Consider the following 19,558-nt stretch of genomic DNA (forward strand, 5'->3'; position numbering starts at 1 on the left):
TGGAGGAGAAACAATTATATGAAAAAACTTTGAAATGTTTCTTTGGAGTATAGGGGGTGGAATATTTGGGTCATATTATATCTCATTTTGGTGTTAAGGAATGGAAAATCCCCACAACCCTAAAGCATATTCGGGGATTTCTCGGGTTGACAAAGTATTATCGCAGGTTTTTTAAGAATTATGGGAGAATAATAATGCCTATAAAACCATTATTGAAGAAATATGCATTTTATTGGACTCTATAGGAAACTAAGGCCTTTGAACATATTAAAGAGGCATTGTGCCAAGCACCGGTCTTAGCTACACCACACTTCAAAAAAACCTTTATTGTGGGATGTGATGCCTCACAAAATGGAATTGGTGGTGTTTTAATGCAAGAAGGAAGACCTATTACTTCTGAAAGTTGTCTAATCAAGGGAAAGTATTTACACATACATATTTATGACAAGGAAATGTTGGCAATACTACATGTACTAAAGAAATGGCGACCTTACCTAATAGGGAGACACTTCAAGGTAAAAAAATATCACAATAGTTCTAAATAATTTTTGGAACAAAGATTATTTTTAGAAGAGCAACAAAAATGGGTCACAAAGGTGTTGGGTTATGACTTTGAAATCATATACAAAAAAGAGAAGAAAGATTCTGTTGCAAATGCACTCTGAAGAAAGGACGAGGATATGGAAGCATTGCTCTATGCCATTTCTATTATCCAACCTGATTGGATAATTGAAGCAAGGGATGAATGAGTAATGATGAAGAGGTGTGGAAACTCATTCAAAAGTTACAACAAGATCCCAATTTATCTCCTACATTTATCTAGAAACAAATTCATTATGATACAAATATCTCTTATATCTATGTAAGAATTCCCAACTAAAACAGAAGATTATTTGTGAATTGCACACCTCCCCCTTAGGAGGGAACTCAATATTTTTAAACGTACCACAAGGTATCTCAATTTTAGAGTATCTCATTAGGTGGAAGAACTTACCCTCTAAATATTCCACATGAGAGGATGATAATTTTATACATAAGCATCCATAACTACTCAAGCGTTAAGGACAACACTTTTTTTGAAGGAGAAGGGCATGTTAGGCCCCTATAATAATAGTGCAATCCCCTTATTGTTGTTTTTAGTCTATCCCCCTATTTTTATTGTTTTGCCCATGTAGCCCCAATATTTTTATTTTTGTGCCCTTACATTATTATTGTTATCTAGGCTCTGATTATATTGTGACCCCTTAGACTCCTATATATACCAAGGAGATATTTTCATTTATATCATCCAAGAATTGTTCATTTATGTAATGTAAGGGAGGTTTCCCCATCGAAGAGGCTATTTCTCAAGTCATTGATCTATCTTTTATTTTATTTTGTGAGCTGGTTGCATAACACTTTCACATCTTAACACAATTTTATTCTTCAATAAAGATATCGATATGCTTTGTAACTTATGAAGCTCACAATATATCTTCGACCCTGCAATTTTGTGGTGTATGTGACAAAGCAGACACATATTTTGATCCTTGATTTTATTTCCATTCCTTCATTTTTCTTTACTCTTATATTAATGAAATTCACACCTTCTTCTAGATACAATAGATTGCAGAACACACTTTTTGCTTGGTTCCTTTTCTTCTATCCATAAGATAGGCTCTTCTTCTAGTACTTCAGACTTCATATCCTCTTCTTAATTGCAGATCGAGTGTCTTATATGTCTCCTTCAATAGGTGGAATGAACTTGTATATATAGTAGTTCGAAACTCCATTATGATGGCAACTTGTCAATTGTCTTGAGGCCGACTTGAAGGATTAGGAAGTTTACTTGGTGGAGGAGGAGAATATACATAAAAATAATTTTTTCTTTCTTGACACAAACATCCAAAGACAAGTCTAGAATGTAATAATAATGAAAATGAATAGTCCTAGGAGCCTACAATGGATGATTGACCTATAATAAGCATGAAACCCATGCCAAAAATAACAAAATTTCCTTTTTATTTATTTTTGACAATTACATTATGACTCAAATACAATTATGAAGACTGACACTAGTTACATTCTTTAACAATTGTGGTAAAATTTTAGGAAGATAAGGTCATCACTCTTCGAGTTCCTTCCAAAATCACAACAAACAATGGAAACACATTTATCTCCACATGGATATTATATTTCTTCTTTGAATATGACATTGTTTTATCCCATTATCCTAATTACTAACCTAAGAAAATGGTTTATACAAGTCTACCAATAAAAATATAAGTCAACAAGAACAAAAACAAAAATGGGATAGTCAAATTAAGTATGATTTGTGGGTTGATAGAATTACTAAGAAGGATTTCATTGGAAAAAAGTTAATTTGATTTGGTGTAAGAAGTGGAAGTGATGTTCCCTATTGATTTAAAACTTCCCTTATATCATATTTTGCAACATTATTTTACTAATTTTAATGCCATGTAAGGAAAATTTTCATAGCTAATTACATTGGATGAGAACTAGAGAAAACACTTTGATCATTTTTTCAAGAGCTAGGAGATGATGAAGAAGAAGTTTGAAAAAAAGGCTCACAAGTGAGATTTCCAAATCGAATACAGTACTTTTATGGAACAAAAATGGAAACAAACCATGTAATCATGGTAAATTGGAAATTTTATGGTTAGGTCCTTAAAATATTGTTGATATTGTAGGTGAAAATTCATTCTACATTGGACATTTAAATGGTGAAAAGCTACCCCTTCCTATGAATGGGAAACCTTCAAACTATACTAAAAAGGTGATAAGTGGAAGATTTTTTGGATTCTCACACCCTCTCGGGTAGAGCACGTGTTCCACAATTGGAGATAGTTGTTACCCCTCATGTCAATAGTGGTATACATATAATGTTACAATGCATTCATGACCATTGTAAGCCCAAAGTATCAGGTTAAATCCTTTTAAAAATGATGTAGGGCATTATATTGGATGTCATAGACCTTGTGTTTGGTTGGCCATGGCTAGTACCTTTGGTCAAACCTCTGGTTCCTTTTGCCTTAGGTAGGATTGGAGGGCCTTAGATAAGCTTCTTTAGGACTCATGGTTTGTAGGAACCTTGTCTTATGTTGGGAACTATCTAAGGGATACCTTAAATGTTCTTGTCACTTTTGTTTTTGACTTGTTGCAGCGGTAGACAAAGAATCCCACTCTTGATATAGGCCTGGAATCTATGCAATACTATATCCAAAACTGACCTAAAGATATATACAATAGAAACTGATGACATACCCTAGACTTGTGATGAACCAAGTTCTAAGTACAACAACAAAGACCATTCTATCAACTGTGACAAGACAAGTAACATGAACTTACAACATCATATAGATTTAGCAGACTTGGTGTAGCATCAAATGTGTAGTATCAAGAATAGGACATCTGAAATGTGGTATCAAAACTAACTGTGACTTATAGAGACATAGAGATATAATCGAGATACTGTATATACTTACATTTTCGTGCAAAAACATATGTCAAAGATGATACTCAAAATTCAAATGTAAACACTTAATCATACATACCTTTCTATAGGAGACTTACCCTTGACTATTGATGTGTGGTCCTTACGACAATTATCCTTGAATGCATGATTTTTCTTGCCTTCTAGGAGCTCGATATTGAATATGTTGTATCTATGTCATTTAGGATCTCCAGGGTTTAAAATTTCGTCATGTGGTAGCCCTATGAGTTCTCGTTGCAACCCCATAGGTCTAATCAATATTTGGTTCTTCGGGAAAGAGTTATGCCCAATCTCCCACAATGACTAGATTATAGCCTGGTTCCATAGAATGAACGTGCACGATGTGCTACGTGTCACTGTTGCGACCTTCGGCCCTGAAAATTCTACTCAATAAACTACAGTCTGTTCTCTTTCTGTGACTATTTAGGAAATTGGAATCCAATGCTCAGAGAGAAAGTTATGACGATTTTCCCAATGTCATATGCTGGAAATGGAATTTGGGAGCCTGAAAAGAGCCTAACTTCCTCAGATCATATCTCTGAAAATATAGTGAACCAAGATCTGAAATTTAGTCATGAGGTTCAGAAAGATGTCGGATCAAATGGGTTTTAATGTCAGCTTTTGAAGCTTCATAAAACAAAGGTTATAGAGAAAATTCCATGATGACCTATTTGAAGCCACAAAATCCCTACAAGAGGAAGATATGATTGTCATTATTGATATGAATGTCTTGAGTTGAGAGGGTCCTCAACAAGTGAAAGTTGGAGGGATTTTAGGAGTAAAAAAATATTATTAACTATTTACTATTCAATTACCGCAACCAATTATGAGTGCCATGCCACAACCTCATAGGGTTTTAGCCCACTAACTCAGGTTACTAACTTCAAATGCAAATAACTCTCAAACTGTGAAGAACTGGGAGGCATACCGTATATCAACGGAAACATCTCAACGAGTAGAATCCATCAAGAAGACATTTGACCTAAATAATATGATTTATCAAGTCAAACTTCCCTTCCAAGATCAGGGTAGCCCCTCGTGCTACTTGGGTTGACATCAATGACAACCACTGATCGACAATCTCCCCCTTTGGCATTGATGGAAACACAATTACTCCCCATGTGATCATGACACCTATTCCTATTGCCTTCTCTCCCCCTTTGTCATCAATGGCAAAGTGTAACTCCCCCTGATAAATAGCCATCCTTCGGATATGTACAAACCTCCACTCCCCCTTTCTACTCGAGTAGATAAGAGATAGAGTCTAATGAAAAATTGGGAGAATCCAAAGCTTTTGGCAAAGATACTCAAATGCTTCACAAGGTAATGGTTTGGTAAATATGTCAACAATTTGTTCCTTTGTGCCAACATATTCAAGCTTGATATTCCTTTTGGCAACCTTCTCTCTAACGAAATAATATTTAATCAGAATGTGCTTCGTTTTGAAATGCATCACAGGATTCTTGGAGATACTAATGGCGCTGGTGTTATCGCAAAAGATGGGAATAGGCTCATCAAACTTGACTTGAAGATCTTGCAAAGTTTGCTTCATCCAGAGAACTTGTGTAGAACAAGCTACTTCCACGATATATTCTACTTTTGTTTTGGATAACGAGATTAAAGACTGCTTTTTACTTAACCATGAAATAAGACAACCACCTAGATAGAATGTTGCTCCACTGGTACTCTTATGGTCATCAACACTATCTTGATCTGCATCTGTATAATCTTTGATAACCAGATCATTTCCTTTGGGATACCATAGACCATATTTTGATGTGCCCTTAAGATATCAAAGAATTCTTTTGATGGCAATAATATGAGATTCTTTTGGTGCTGCTTGGAATCTTGCTACTTGTCCAACTGCTTGCATCACATCAGGCTGGGAGGTTGTCACATATAGGAGACTACTAATCATGGATCTATACAACCTTTGGTCCACATCCTTTGCTGAATCTTCTAAGCTTAACTTGCAACTTGTTATCATGGGGGTAAGGATTGGCTTACAATCTTCCATCTAGAATTTTTTGAGCATTTCCTTGATGTACTTGGTTTGATATATGAATATTCCTTTATCCTACTAAGAAATATGAAGCCCCAAAAAGTATGTCAGCTTGCCAAGCATAGACATTTCAAACTCACTTTTCATTTTTGTGGCAAAGTCTTTACTTAATCTGTCATCATTGCTTCCAAAGATTATATCATCCACATATACCTCAATAATCGTTAGGTTAACTTGATCCATTTTCACATAGAGATTGCTATCAGTGCTTCCTTTCTTGAATCCCTGCTAATGTAGATACCTATCAATATGATCATACCAAGCCCTAGGATCTTTCTTGAGACCATATAGTGCCTTATTTAATCTGAAAACGTAGTTTTCTTTGTCAGTGAGCAGAAAAACTTTGGGTTATTCAATGTAAACTTCTTCTTCCAATTTACCATTTGGAAAGGCTGACTTAACATCCATTTGGTAGACCTTGATTTTTCTCGAGCATGCATAAGCGAGAAAAATCCTGATAGCTTTCATTTTGGCAACGGGAGCAAATATTTCTTTAAAGTCGATTCCTTCAACTTGTGCATATCCTTTGTAGACTAATCTTGCTTTATTCTTGGTAACATGTCCGTCCTCATTCAATTTGTTTTTGAAGACCCATTTAGTTCCAATAACATTTTTATCGTTTAGTCATGGAACCAATTCCCAAGTGTCGTTCCTCTCAATTTGATCCAGTTCTTCATTCATAGCTACTACCCAGTGTTCATTTTTACTAGCTTCCTCAAAATTCCTAGGCTCAAAAGTCACTAAAAGGGCAAGATGGACTTGTTGTGCTGAACGAAGCTGTCAACTTCTTCTGGTTCCAATTCCTTCGTTTATGTTGCCGATGATCTGATTTGACGGATGATTCTTTTGATACCATTATTTTGAACCTTTGGAGAAACTTCTTGTACATCATGCTGATCATTTCTTATTTCTTCTTGGTTGACTGGTGTTTCCTTATTTGATTCGTATTATTCTGGAGCCTCTTCTTCATCCTTCATAGATTCTACCTCAAGCCCCTCATATTTTCTTGAAGATACGATCTCATTGTTATCCTCTAGAACATAGTCTTCGTCAAAAGTAACATTTATACTTTCAACTATTTGTTTTTGCCTTAGATTGTAGCATCTATAAGCCTTTATTTTGCATGAATAACCAATGAAAATACCTTTGTCAACACGGGAATCAAAGTTGCCCAATTTTTGGTCTTCTCCTTTGATGTATCATTTACTTCCAAATATTTGGAAGTATTTGACATTAGCTGGTCTTCCTTTCCATAGTTCGTATGGAGTCATGTTACAATTGTTCCTAAGCATGCCTTTGTTTATAATGAATACGATAGTATCAATTTCTTGAACCCATAATTTATCATCTAAGTTTGAGTCTTTTAACATGGTTCTAGCCATTTCCTATACGGTTCTGTTTTTTATTTTAGCTACTCCATTATATTGTGGTGTTTCGGCTACTAAGAATTGCCTTTTTATTCCATGTTCATCATAGTATTGCTGAAATGCTTTGGACATGAATTCTCCACCATTATCTGATATTAGACATTTGGTCTTTAAGTCAGTTTGATTTTCGACCAATTCCTTGTACATTTTGAAACATTCAAATACCTCGGACTTTTTCTTTAGAAAACTGACGGTTGTCATTCTGGTGTAATCATCTATCATTAAAATAAAGTATAATTCACTGTCTAAACCTTTTATTCTCATAGGAACACATAGATCAGTATGTATTAATTCCAATGGACGTGACACAAAATGTTCCTTTGTTTTGAACTCGACTTTTTTCTGTTTTCCGTGCTGACAAGATTCACATATCGTATTGGTAGGTTTTGAGATTTTCGGCATTTCTCTAACAACTTCCTTTTTGCTGATCTTAGCCAAATTGTCAAAATTTATATTTCCCATTCATTTGTGACATAGCTAGCTCTCGTCTTCTTTTGCCAAGAAACACCCTTTAGGTGTCTCATCCAAAATATATATGTCATTTGGAGCTCTGCTTGTTGCAGCCACAATTTTACCAAACTTGCCTTTCCTGATTTCACATTTCTTCGAGTTGAAAAAAATCGTGTGTCCTTGATTGCACATCTATCCAACACTGAGCAGATTGTGATTCATATTTTCAACCAGAAACACATCCTTTGCTAATGCATCCTTGCTTCCAAGAGTGACCGTACTTGCCCTATGGTGTTTGAAGACTTGTCATTTCCAAAAGACACTGTTCCATCCTTATTTTCTTTTAAGGATATGAACTTATTTCTATCTCCAGTCATATGCATTGAGCAACCATTGTTAACATACCATATGTTTATGTTGCTTTGAGCCTTGAGAGCGAGAGCACACCTTTCAGTCTTCCTTTTCCATACTTTTTCATTTTGAATTTGCAAGAATTCCTTTGAAGAACTTGCAAGTCTACAATCTTTGGTCAAGTGTCCAAAATTGTTACATTTGTAACATTGGACATCATCTCTCAAATGATCGAATCTGTTGATATTCTGCTGAGTTCTAGAATATTCACTTCTGAGTGATCTCCTAGAATTATATTCATTTCAAACATACATAAGACATTCTGAAGCTCTATATCCAAACATTCCACATGAATAACAATGACCATAAAAGATAGGTCGATACTTGGGAGGAAATCTTCTTCGAGGAATTGTCTTCCAAGGTTCTTCCTGTGAGCCTTGATCTCTCGATCTAGCTGGGAGATCTACCTGCTTGGTAGATTTTTCATATCCATATTCTTTAGTTGTCATAGAAGGAATTGATTCCTTTTCAAATTTTTCTTTGTAACCAAGACCAATGTTGTCACTACATGATCACTGGTTGCTAATGAGTTCATCCAAACTCTTTGAGTTGTTGGCGTAGTTTTGAAGAGTTTTTCCATTTTTTACTTCCTTTCGTAAAGAAATGATTTCAGCTTCCAATGCTTCTCTTTCCTTGTTGCTTTCCTTTAATTCTTTCCTAAGCGATTCTTCAATTCATTTGTATTCTTCAACCTTGATTTTAAGTTTTAGGACCTATTCCCTTTATGTCTTTAATTCGTCTTCTAGAGTGTTGACGTGCTTCTTGTCAGCCTTGAGCTCTTTGATAACCCCAATCACTTCATTTTGAAATTCAACCTCAGTCATTTCTTCTTCTTCGTCTCCTTCTTCGTCAGGTGCCTCTTGCTTATTGTGCTTGGCCATAAACAACACTCTTCCATTGAATTCTTCTTCATTATCACTGTCTTCTTCGGATGAGGAGCTATCTTATTTGGAGAAGAAACTTTTCTTAAACCATTTCTTCTTGCCTTTCTTGTTAAACTTCCTGGGACTTTTATTTTCTTTCGTAACAACCTCATTTTTTGAGGACATTTGGTTGCAAAATGCCCAATCTCACCACAACCAAAACATATTAATGGAAGTATACCTTTAAATTTTCTCATACTTGTTCTCATTTTCCACGAGAAATAGGAAAACTCTTTATCTAAGAATTCTTCTTCATCTTCTTCCTTTTCCTCATCCTTACAATTGCAAGTTTTTTCTTTCGGAGTCTGCTTGTCCTTAATATTCTTCTTGGATGCAGAAAATTTTGTTTCTAAGTGAGATGTGTCATCCACTTCTTCAATCCTCATTTCATATGCCATAAGAATTCCATGCAATTCATCTATGCTAAAATTGGTCAAATTCGATCTATCTTCCAAGACAGATACCTTAGGGTTAAATCTTGCTGGAAATTTTTTGAGGATCTTTCGGACAATAATTTCGTTTCAACAGGTTCTCCCAAACCTTCCAATGCATTTTTTGTTTCATCAACACGCTGAAAGTATGCAACAATATCTTCATCTTCCCTCATTTTGAGTTGCTCAAATTTTGCCCTGAAAATTTGAAAGTTTTCCTTCTTTCACCTTTGAGTCACCTACATATATATTTTCAAGCGGCCCATACCTTTTTAGCAGTTTTGAAACTCAATACCTTAACTTTATAAACATATTCGATAAGCCCATTGATAATAAGATCTTTAGCCTTTGCATCATATACCATATCTTTCTTACCTTGTTCATCCTGGGTCTGTGTGAAACCTTTGTCAATGATTTCTCATACTTCGTATCCTTGCACCAGCAAATGAACCTGCATTCTTCCACTCCAAAGTGCATATTTATTTCCATTGAACAAAGGAACTCTATTCTTAGTATACTCCATGATATCCTTCCAGTTGTTAGACTGCTATTGAAGGAACCAAGATCTGAAACCAATTGTTGGAAAATACTGAGGGGAGGGTGAATCAGTATTCCTTAGCAATTAGCACTTTTAAATATTTTCAGAGAATTAGCTAATATTCAATTATTATTAATGTTTATGCAATAATAACAATAAATAAAAGAACATAGGAGGCACAAAAATTTTAGGTGGAAAACCCCCTCTGGGTCAAAAACCATCGAACTCTTTTCTAATAACAACTGAAATGAAAGCAACAACTTCCCAAAATTCTAGAAAAGCATTCTTCTCCAGATCCCAATGGAAGGACACCCCAATGCCCTGGTTTCTTCAGTAATCAACTGAATGTATGCCCCAACACCCTAGACCAACCTACCACCCTGAAGTGTTCACAGGCTCCAACCTGTAGGTGACTTCATGCACCTACCTAGCACCTACCTAGCACCTCCCTGCCACCCTATCATGATTGAAATGAGACAAGAGTGTGGATTCCCATACCAGGGACAATGATCCATGATACAATATGATTACAATGATTTTGACCAAACACCTAATCACACTATGACTTGCAACCCAACCGTGACATCATCCCGACAAAGACTCCTATACCTCCCAACAATGCCTTTTCGACTCTAAGCAGACTGATTCTTTTACAATAATGACTCTTCCAATGATGACACTTTTACAAATGACTCTTTTACAACTTTGCAATGATGAATCTTGGCCTTGACACTTCTTCACAATATACGGATGGTTGTCATGTCTTTAAAGGATGTCTTGTTGCAATGCTTCATTTGATTTGATACTTCAGCTCTTGAATGCTCGCTTGATGCTGTCCTTGAATCTTCTTCTACTTGCATGAAAATTTTCCTAGAGAAACCCAATCTCAAAAGGAAGAACAAAATACCCTTCAACTTCCCTCTGCCTGCAAAACACATGTAAGTGGATAATAATGAATAAATACAAATACAAATTACAATGTGTACGTTAAATGTTCTTGTCACTTTTGTTGTTGACTTGTTGCAGCGGTATAAAAAGAATCCCACTCTTGATATAGGCTTGGAATCTATGCAAGACTATATCCAAAACTGACCTAAAGATATATACAATACAAATTGATGACATACCCTAGATTTGTGATGAACCAAGTTCTAAGTACAACAACAGAGACAATTCTATCAACTATGAAAAGAAAATTAACATGAACTTACAACATCATATAGATTTAGTAGACTTGGTGTAGCATTAAAGGTGTAGTATCAAGAATAAGACATCAGGAATGTGGTACCAAAACTAACTATGACATATAGAGACATAAAGATATAACCGAGACCTTGTATATACTTACATTGTCGTGCAAAAACATATGTCAGAGATAATACTCAAAATTAAAATGTAAACACTTAATCATAGATACCTTGTTGTAGGAGACTTACCTTTTATTGTTGATGTGTGGTCCTTACAACAGTGATCCTTTAATGCATGTTTTTTCTTGCCTTCTAGGAGCTCAATATTGAATCTATTGTGTCTATTTCATGTAGGATCTCCAGGGTTTGAAATTTCAACATGTGGTAGCACTTTGAGTCCTCTTTGCAACCCAATAGGTTAGATCAAGATTGGATTCTTCGGGAAAGCGTTATGCCCAATCTCCCGTGGTGACCTGATTATAGCCTAGTTCAGTAGAGCGAACTTGTATGATGTGCCACATGTCATTGTTGGGACATTCGGTCATGAAAAATCTACTCAATAAGTTACAGTTCATCCTATTTCTGTGACTATTTATGAAATTTGAATCCAATGCTCAAAGAGAAAGTTTTGATGATTTTCCCAACATCACCTCTTTGACATGGAATTTGAGAGCCTGCAAAAACCCTAACTTCCTCAGATCATATCTCCAAAAAATATTGCGAACCAAGATCTAAAATTTAGTCACGAGGTTCATCATGATTTCAACTCAAATTGATTTTAATTTCAACTTCTGAACCTTTGCAGAAAAAACATTATATCAAAAATTCCACGATGACATGTTTGAAGCGACAAAATACCTACAAGAGGAAGATATGAGGGTCATTATTTATATGAATGCCTTGAGTTGAGAGTGTCCTCAAAAAGTGAAAGTTGGAGGGATTGAGGAGAAAAAAATATATTATTAATTATTTACTATACAATAACCACAATCAATTATGAGTGCCATGCCACAACCCCATAGGTTTTTAGCCCTAACTCTCAAATCGTGAAGAACTAGGAGGTGTACCATATATTAATGGAAACATCTCAACGAGTAGAATCCATCAAGAAGATCTTTGACACAAAATAATATGAGTTTTCAAGTCAAAATGCCCTTTCTAGATCAGGGTAGCCCCTGGTGCTGCTTGGGTTGACATTAATGACAACCACTGATCAATAGTGGTTGCTCTCATGCTCCATTATTGGAGCTATTGGTGTTCACTGTATTGATCTATCTTGGAACTTTTGATTAATTTTGAAGCTCGTTGAGCCAACACACTTTCACGTGTATGTCATAAATATTGTAAGACTATTCTTTAAATGTTTATGATGTATGTTTTTTTCATCTGCACTAAGGAAATTGAACTATTTTAGTGGCTTTGGTACTTATCTTGTTGAATGTATTTTGTATGTGTTTTAACAATCGTTTCTTCTATGTGAAATATTTCACTAGTTGTCCAACGAGTCATTCATATGTATATGTTCGTGTGTCTTTACTATATTAGTACTATTACTCTTCTTTTTAAAGACTCACGTTTTCTCTCCCTTTGAGTAGAATAACCTTGATATGTTATGAAGTTGAACATTCCATAAGGAATACTCACATGTTAATCTGTAAGTACCTATTCATTACTCTCTTGTGTTGACCATTGTAGCCAAGGAAAATATCTAAGAATATATGGCTGCAGGGCCTTATGTCCAAAAGGGATCCTAGACCAAATGGTGCGAATTATAATTGGGACTTTTCATCGGGGAGACCTCGTTGTATGTTGGAGGTATAGGGAACCATCAACATTTATGCACTCGAAAGAGGGAAACCAACTTTCTATGGCTAAAAACTCACCACATCCTAACAAAAAACTTCTGTGCAAGACAAAAACATTTCCATTTCCACTCCCACTACTCCTGAAAATTAAGAAACTGTTAAGATCGACTCCGGACTATATGACCCATCACTCATCAGTTTGTGAGAGCTCTTAGTTTGCTCCTTGTCACTAAGATTCTACCTCATAAGCCTATAAAGGAAGAAGTAACTCCTAGTGGCCTACTGGTTTCATCAGTGGAAGATTTGGTTATCGCAACCCTTGAAGAGTTGGTTGAACCTACACAAAATTGAGGTGAACTTCCACCTATTAAGGAGAATCTAGACAGTGAAGGAGAAGATTTTTAGTTTTTTGAAGAGCATCTTGATTACAACGTAGAACCAAACGATGAGGGAGAAGCTTCTTCAAACTCAGAAGAAGAGGAGGAGGACAAGCATGAAGACATGTTTGACGTATATTTGGATTGGATGACCCAAGGGCCACTCACTCTTTAGGAAAATCTTCACAAAAAGCCTAAACATCTAGAAAGGTTGTTGTCAAAGTTCGCTCTAGATAAGAAGACCAAAGATGAAGACCATATAGATGAGTTCTACATGCCTTTCCAGATGCTTGAGGTATGTTTCGACGATGTTGCTCGTAGATTATTTTTGTACACTTTAGAAGATAGAGTGTCTGTATGGTATAATAGTCTTCCATCCAATTCAATCTGAAATTTGAGGGAGTTTAAGAAGTTTTTTCTTGAAAAACTTGCTGACAATAAGACTCCCGCCATATTGTTGAAAGAACTTGGGAATTTGAAACTAGGGGATAAATAAATAATTTTAAGGTTTCAAAAATAGATTCATGCGATTGTTGAATAAGTTCCCCGTCGATCTGCAACATCATGATGACATCACTAACATTTCCATTTTTGTTTAAAGAGTTGTGAAGGAAACATTGGCCTTAAAATTTATAGAAGCTCTTGTAGTTGAAAAGGATTCACAATCTATTGGATTTATCGTAGATGTTGATGATACCAAAGACTCCAAAGAAGTTGGTAAGAAAACCAAAGCTTATTCCAGTAGAACTAAAGACAAAGACTCATTCAATATGGAAGGCTGACCAAATCTTTGAAGATGCTCAAGAACATAGTATCATAATTGAAGATATGGTCAAGCAATGCATCCACTACCAGCAAAAAGTTTTCTGAGCCATCATTCTTCAAAATAAATAACAATTCACAATTGACCAAGTCTGCTCATATTTCTATCATAATGTTCAATATCAAAAGCTTAGGCATGGATAATTTCAGCATCTTTCATCAAGAAAAACACTCGTAAAAGACATGCCCATAGTGGAACCACAATATAAACAGTATGATGCCTAGTCTTGTTGATACTCTACTAACAAATGAACAACTTGAGTAGAATGAAGAAACAAGAAAACCTGTTGCAAACAAAGATAGTTTGGGTGCTGGAAATTCAGTAAATATGTTCAGTATCATATACAACACTGATAAACACAGTTCTTATCAAAGATGAACGAGTGAAGCTCCTCCCAAGAAGCCAATTGATCTTTACAATCCAAGGAGCAAGGGACATGTTTCTAAGCATAAAATTAAGAAGCAATTGTTGCACAAAATTTTTCCACCTTCCAACCCAACTCATAATTCACATAACAAGTTTGGAGGTGCTCCTTCTTCTGAGAACACTTCTAAAAGAAAAAAGAAAAAATCCATCACTCTTGCTACTGCGAATAAAGTTACACCACCTGACCCATCAACACAACTCACTACAATGGAAAACATTGATTACAACATTGTGGAAGATATGAAGATATCTCGCAAATATTTCACTTTTTTATCTTGGAAAGATAACGGACCAGTAAGAACTAATTCTACAGGCACTCTCATCGCACACTCTCACAGGTAAAGAAGTTTCTATTTCTCAGGGAATGTTTGGTAACTCTCACAATATCATCAAATCTATTGTAAATGTTGTAAATTTAAGTTCTAACACTCTCTTCCCTCCATTTCTATTAACTTTTGAAATTTATAATTATAATGTTCATAACTATTTGGTTGATTCCAGTGCATCAATAAATGTTATTCCATTGTTGGTTGCTAATAAAATAAAGGAAAAATGGGATAAAAAGGATGCATTAGAAAAATAACTTGTCTAAGCCATTGGTGAAGAAATGTTCTTATTTATTTGTCATTTGATCATAAAGTTCACTAGTGTATAAATATTATAGTTGTGGACATTCAAGAAGCCTATGGACTACTTCTAAGCAGATATTGGTCCAACAAACTCCAAGGATACTTTGCGACCAACTGGTCTCATTTATAGCTTCCATACAAGTGAATAAATAACTAGATTCGAGTTGAAAGAGAGCCCTATATGAAGCATACTATGACACAAAATGAAGAAAATAATGAACCAATGGGCTTTACAAAAGTGATTTTTTGAAATTGTTTTCTTAAAGTAGATCAAAGATGTTATTTGGATGAACTTTCACTAGTACCAGATACACGATTGGATCTCTTTTCTAGAAATCCAACTCGTGATAATGACTTTTGTACAATGGATGTAGATAGTATCAGTGTAGGATTGTAGCTCTAGCTTTTCTAATACTTGGAGTTTATATTTTGATGGATTGAAAATGTAGGAGGGCTCTAGAGCTAGTTGCATTTTATTAGACCCGCAACAAAGAAAACATTTGATCTCTTGTTGCTTGGAATTTGAGTGTACCAACAACATCACAGAATATGAAACACTCATCTTGGGTTTGAAGAAAGCCATCGGCCTTAAAGTTGGTGTTCTCAAAGCAATAGATGACTTTGGAATTATCATACAATAGTTAGGAAATACTATACATTGTGTGTCACTTAATCTCAAAATTTATCAATAAGAGGTATGACATTTGATTTCACAATTCCAAGCTTTCAATATTGTTTATGTTCCTAGAAGTTGTAATGCTGCTAACGATACATTATTAAATGCTACTGCTAGGTTGTCACCGCTAATGGATGGCTTTTCTATTGAAATTATTTATAGGCCATCCATTCCCGATAATATCACTAATTTTCGCATTTTCAATGACAACCAATAGATACTGGATTTAATGGAAACAACCGCTAAGGGATGGATTTTCTATTGAAATTATTTATAGGCCATCCATTCCTGATAATATCACTAATTACAACCACTAAGGGATGGCTTTTCTATTGACATTATTTATAACCCATCAATTCCCGATAATATCACTAATTTTCGCATTTTCATTGACGACCAATAGATACTGGATTTAATGGAAAACTATGATGTGTTAAAAAAAGCATTGATTGACGAAGATGAGAACGATAAAGCTTTGCATGATGCAACCCAAGAAAGTAAAGGAAAATCCATGCCCAAGGGCATGGTGTCACTAAAAAAGCTATAGGACTTGCAAAATCACTTTAAGGGGCTAGTAAATGCGATGACTCATAGCTTGACCCTCTCGCATGAAAAGATAAATCTTCTTACAAAGGGAGCTAAGAAGTTTTTCCATATCGATACTTGTTGCACACCTCAAGAATGACAAGCTTTCATCCACCTTTTCAAGATGTACCAAAATGTTTTCTCATGGACATATAATGATCTCAAAAATTACGACACACGAATAATCTAACACGTAATTCCAGTCAAGGAAGGGGCCAAGCCTTTTCAACAGAAGTTGTGTAAATTTCATCCAACATTAGAGCCCTTGATTTAGAAAGAGTTTAGGACGCTGCTGGATGCGCGGATCATTTTCAAAGTGCGTCATTCAACATGGGTTTCAAAGTGCGTCATTCTGACATGGGCCTCAAATTTGGTTTAGGTTTAAGAAACAAAAATTCAAAACAACACCCTACCATGAACAACCAAGTGCTTACAATCTTCAACCATAAAGGGTTAACAAGAAGAATCAAGAAACTTGCATGACAAATTCACAACAACTAATGAAAGAAGAAAGAAAAAACCAACAATGGAAAATTGACAAAATGAAACAAAAAAAAAAAGCAAGGCCTACAACAAATAAACATACAAATCATAGAAACAACAAATTCACATAAAGAGACAAAGAAATCATCCATGACTACAGCAACTATACACACTAACCACAAGAAGAAATAAAACAATTCTTTCTTCTCTGGACCATATTCACCAAAAAAAACTGTATTTGAACATACGAGAACTAACATTGTAAACTCAAAATAACTCATAAAAATGAAAACAATAAGTCAAACTACCATTCAACTACACCACTAATACACTAATAAAAAACCTTTAAAAATCTATATCAACCCGACATACCACCAAAATACCACTAATAAAACCCAAAAAAAACAGGGCAGGAAATAACATTTCAAACCTAAAAAGAATCGTAATCTACAACCATGAGCAGCCCACCGAAATTGTAAGCAATACAACCCACCATCTTAATGTTCACAATGAGAATAATTCACTCTAGCAACCATCCACATTTGAGGCACAAAGAAATAGCAAAATCTACATTTGGAGAAATAAAAGTATTATTCATTTCTACCACCAACTGTATTTAACTGCACATACTTCTTGTTACACGTGAAGGCCATGGAGAAGGACACATTAGACAATGAAGTTTAGGGAGACAAAGGTTGCATAGGCACCATAACTTTAATCCCTCGCGGTGACTATCAAAAGCATAATTTTAATACTTCTTAGTGAAATTTTTATAACAGCAGAAACTCAAATGTTCAACCATGTTCGCGTATCCTAAATTATATTAATAACCAATTTTGCAATTTGGAATCGACTTTAAATTATGTGTTTATATCTGGAGTGGTATTTAGTGTGATTTTTTGGATTTTTTGGTGTTTGGATTTGGCCGAAAATTTTGAAGTAAAATCTTGACTTATGTTATTTAAATTGGTTTTTTGACTATATAAATTCAGCACCTTAAAAAACTTTTAGAAAACTTTAATTATGCAGAAATTATCTATCAAACTTGTAATTTCAATAAATTACTACCAAATTATTTTATCCCTTTCTCAATAAAATTATACATGATTAAATTATTGATAAGTAAATTTATTAATGAGATTTACTCAGAATACCCATAACCTCTTGAGGCATTACTGATGAAAAGTATGTTTTCTAACTATCATGTTAGTTATTTCCAAAGATTTAAGCCCTCATTGGCCTGTATTATATTTATCAAAATATGGCTGTATCGACGGTACATTAGTGAAAATAAAAAACGTTGACGAAGGTTCAATGATCATATAGTACTTCCTATCTCAGTTTTTAAAAGAAAAGATTTATACAAGAGTCGCTAGTTTGATGGTATTCTCAGTAAATCAGCGGGGTGTGAGGAAAGATAAACCAACGGTCATTTTTAAGATCAATGGGTACGAGAAATGTAAATCAACGGACATTTTAATTGGATTGTAGATTTTGAAATACTAGTGACATGATTTAGTTAGTATTAGTTAATGTGCAGAATATTTCAAAATCAAATTATGTTAAAATTTGAACTAATAACATCAATTAAAAAAAAACTAACCATTAAAGTAATTGAGATGTATACGTTTAGGTAGCAATGTCACGATAACGTTATTACATTAAGATTTCAAAATATAAAATTAAATTGTTAAAATTAAATTGTTAAAATTTAAGCTAATAACATTAGTTAAAAGAAGTTAAACTAGCCATTAAACTAATTGAGATGTATATGTTTAGGAGGCAATATCATGATAACATTATTATATTATACTTACTAAGTAGCATATAACATTACTATATGCGAAGGTAGCAATATCATAATAACATTATTATGTGCTTACTGAACTCACTGCTTTCTATAAAACTCTAGGATATTTTCTAAATCTATAATTCGGAATAAGCCCAGGATCTCTACCCTGAGCGGTGTCTGCGTTCATTATTTGAGACTAATAAGATTAACGACGAGAACTTAAACTAACCATTAGATAAATTGACATATATACATTTACGTAGCAATATCTTAATAACGATACTGTATCATCATTAACATATATACATTTACATAGAAATATCATAATAGCATTACTGTCCCATACCTACCTCGGGCGATGTCAGCGTTGCTGATACTTGTGTAACGGATAGGCGCCTTGTGGGCACAATTTCATTCACAGAAGTGTCGCCGACTCGCCACCCCAGCCAAGGTAAGAGTTAACTATGGATATGTCCATAATTATATGAAGATATTTGATGGACTATAACGAAAACCTCGCCACCCAAGTCAAGATAAGAGATGGGAAGATGTTGCATGGACTACAACCAAAATTTGGAGATGTTATTTCTTTCTAATTCTGGGGAATGGTTATTGATAAACGATCATATAGTACATTTTAGCAAAATATGTAGAATCAACAGTGAGGTATTTTTATTAATTTTTAGAAATAAAACACTGAATAATATTAATCTCAAGTTATAAAAATATTTTATTATATATTGAAATTTTATATAGTTGTACTTCCTTAATAACGTGGTATGTATCTATATATATAAATTTTCTTTTTTAATGTATATTTTATTTGTTATAAATAATAATAAGTATTAATTGAATTGAATTTATTTATTATATTTTTTATATTAATAAAATGAAAAGAATATATGTTAAGGTGTCTAATATTTGATGTATTAATTTTTTTTGTATAATGGTTATAAGTTGGTAATTTAGTAGGTGTCTTATTTTTTTTAATTCTTGATTAGATGTTATAGTCGTGGGTGTTGGAATCTACAACATAGAAA

Source organism: Pinus tabuliformis, chromosome 2_2 (genome assembly GCF_031772625.1).
Source record: "Pinus tabuliformis cultivar Carrire ecotype Pingquan chromosome 2_2, CPIR1, whole genome shotgun sequence".
Lineage (NCBI taxonomy): Eukaryota > Viridiplantae > Streptophyta > Pinopsida > Pinales > Pinaceae > Pinus > Pinus tabuliformis.